The sequence below is a fragment of the Xiphias gladius genome, unplaced genomic scaffold, assembly GCF_016859285.1.
Source record: "Xiphias gladius isolate SHS-SW01 ecotype Sanya breed wild unplaced genomic scaffold, ASM1685928v1 HiC_scaffold_1276, whole genome shotgun sequence".
Classification (NCBI taxonomy): Eukaryota; Metazoa; Chordata; class Actinopteri; order Istiophoriformes; family Xiphiidae; genus Xiphias; species Xiphias gladius.
The window spans coordinates 1-3,000 of record NW_024401586.1 but is presented as its reverse complement, the minus strand read 5'-3'; the positions used below and the strand labels follow the sequence as shown (position 1 = coordinate 3,000).

Below are 3,000 nucleotides of genomic sequence, written 5' to 3'. Positions count from 1 at the left end.
GTGAGACGTGGGTTTGAGCTCAGGTCTTATACAGGCTGACTGGATGAAACCTCCCATCACAGAAGTGAGACGTCACTGTAAAAAGGATCTGCACAAAATGGAGGTCAAGGATTCCATGGTTCCTACGTTTGTCTCCAGGTGCATCATTCATATGTGATCATCATTTAAACACAAGCAAAACCTCCAACAGTCAAGAAACCTTTTTTCTCATGTTCCACTCGACAATTTCTTTCAAATCAAAGCTTCTGCTGAGGACTTCTTTCATCCTGACGAGGACTAAAGACTCATAGAAACTGACCAAAGCTACACAACAAACTTCCAACATGGAAACTATGAGCTTTGAATTTCAGAGCCTTCTAAGTTCATTCATGTTTAACCTATGAGCATGAACACTCCCCACCCCGGAGGTCGCACGGAATGAATTCATAAATTTAAAAAGAGAAATATAGATGAATGATTGGAAAGAGAAAGAAGCACTCTCGCCTGCGGATGTAATAAACGATGTAGGAGATGGTCACTGTCAGTACTGGACTGTACCTGCTCATATTGATATATTCACTAACAAAGGGACCAGAAATGTGCCAAAAGGAATTGAAATCACTGCCTTACTGACACTAATGTCATCTTTTTATATGTCTAATCAAATCCTTTATATCACCCGGCTCCCAGCCTGGATACATAGTACACAGTGATATTAGGTTTATGCAAGTACAACTCTGAATTACTTGAACTTAATATATAGTTCCCAACAGACATGTGACATTATAATTTCATACAGAATATGGCAGCATACTAGTTTATGACATTTACAGCACTGAAGAACAATATCAGCTGACAGGATAAGGGCCTAGAGGTGGCTCCTGCTGTTCTACCTGACTTTGTGGCCCCGTCTACAAAAGGTTTTATTACCTTCACTGTTTCAGTTTTCTGATTACATGTTGCCAATACCTAAAGTAATATTTAAATTCTTGTTACTTCTGTCAAGGCCCATAGCAGCATAACCAGAGGCAGGTTCAAGCCAAGCCCGAGCCAGCCCTAACTAGGAGCTTCATCAGAAAGGCAGGTTTTAAGTCTACTCTTAAACGTGGAGAGTGTGCCTGCCTCCCGGACCCAGACAGGAAGACGGATCCACAGAAGCTGAGGGAATCTGAGCTGATAGCTGAGGGATCGGCCTCCCAGGTGCCACCTCAACCTGCAGTTTCAAACAGACAGCTGAAGCTTGAACCTGCACCTCCAACTCATATTTCTGCCACACAGTAGTAGCCTACAACTCTACCTGCAGCCTCTACCAGCAACCTGCACCTCCAACTCATATTTCTGCCACACAGCTGTAGCCTACAACTCTACCTGCAGCCTCTACCAGCAACCTGCCCCTCCAACTCATATTTCTGCCACACAGCTGTAGCCTACAACTCTACCTGCAGCCTCTACCAGCAACCTGCACCTCCAACTCATATTTCTGCCACACAGCTGCAGCCAAAACCTTAACCTCCACCCTCTTCCATTAACGTGTATTGTCGTCTCCATCTTCAGATTCTCCCATATCCCCCACCTACAGTCTCATCCAGCAACCTATGCACCCTCACCACCACCTTTGGCAGCCACCATTCGATTCTTCCTGCAAACTTCAAACAAATGACAACCGGATGCAGCTCCAACTCCCGCTTCAGTCTTTGGCACCCAACCTCGTGGAAGCTGCAACCCCGGCTTTCTCAGAATGTATCAAAGCTTACCAGGTACAATATTCAATGAAGACTATCAGCAGGTAGCTTTATTTTTCCTCAAGTCACCTTGTTCCCTTGGGTAACCTCCTGTCCTCTATTTCTACATAAAGATTTCCCCTCAGTTTCATGTGATGTGACTTGTCTTTCTCAGGTAATCCCCCCCTTGGAGTTCACACTCAAAAATGAGAGGATGAGCGCTGTGTTTTGTCAAAGGCACCATCTACAACCCAGTGCTCGCCAACGGAGCTCGTCCTGTGGAATGAGGCTGTTTCCAGCTGCGAAAAGTAACACACTGTACGTCTCTGAACAAATTGTTGAAACAAAAGTCAAACATTTATCAAATGAATGAATGGATATGGATGATTGAAAAACTGGTAAGAAAAGAAATAAAAAGAAGAGGCATTTTTAAGAGCTCATTCCAGTTTGCATATGTTGTTCCGCTGGTTTTCACTGAGGCTGTGACATATTTGGATGCTACTATGAAAAGTTATTTCTCCACTTGAATACTGATTTTTGATTTATGCTAAAATGGTTTTGGCAAAATTTTGAAGGAAAGAAAAAGTTTCAAATATAAATGTGGTTCAATGGAAATGCTGTGGTTTCATAGATGGACACCTTACTACTGTACATTTCTATTTCATTGGTTACAAAAAAGAAAAAGGAAAAAAAAAAGTCAAGTGCCGTGAAATACCCCCTAGAAAATAAACCTATACAAATTATGCAGTATTTTATGTACACATTTTTTCATGCAACACATAATTACCATGACATGTCTTCATGTTGAGTTTTATTAATTCACAATACAAGAAACACAAAATGGAACAAAGAAATAAAGACTGCAATGCAGCATGAAAATGATTTTTTACAGAGAGAATTTCATTCTGTCTCTGCGTTGTCTTCAGGCAGGAAGCAGCAGTAGACGTTTTTTTGCAGCCAAGTGAAGAAGCGGCTGAATCCACTCATCTCTGTCTTTTTAACCTCTGAAACACCAAAGGAGGACAGTCAGTGCCTTAACACATCGCAGCAGAATTAACAGTTAACCACTGGGAATGGACCTGAATAATATTTCCTACCTGTTGTGGTGTTGAAAGATTCCTCCACCCTGACTGGCTGCTGCGTGATGATCAGCTCATCCTGTACTGCAGAGATGACACGAGACTCATCAGCAAGAGGGGTCAAAGGTGGTGGAGGAGTGGTAACAGAGGCGCAGTCTTGTTCTGGACCGAGCATTGGCTGCTGGGCGTTGGAGGTGTTGGCGGCGTCCAGCGATGGGCGA

The 3,000-nt window shown here is 43.0% G+C and overlaps 1 long non-coding RNA gene across 1 annotated transcript; it reads left to right on the top strand.

Moving 5' to 3' along the window:
- The first annotated feature begins 996 nt into the window (after positions 1-996).
- LOC120787210 lies at positions 997-2,232 on the top strand. Its single transcript, XR_005706884.1, has 3 exons — positions 997-1,179; positions 1,534-1,736; positions 1,876-2,232. It is a non-coding gene; the product is annotated as an uncharacterized LOC120787210 (long non-coding RNA).
- Positions 2,233-3,000: the final 768 nt, after the last annotated feature.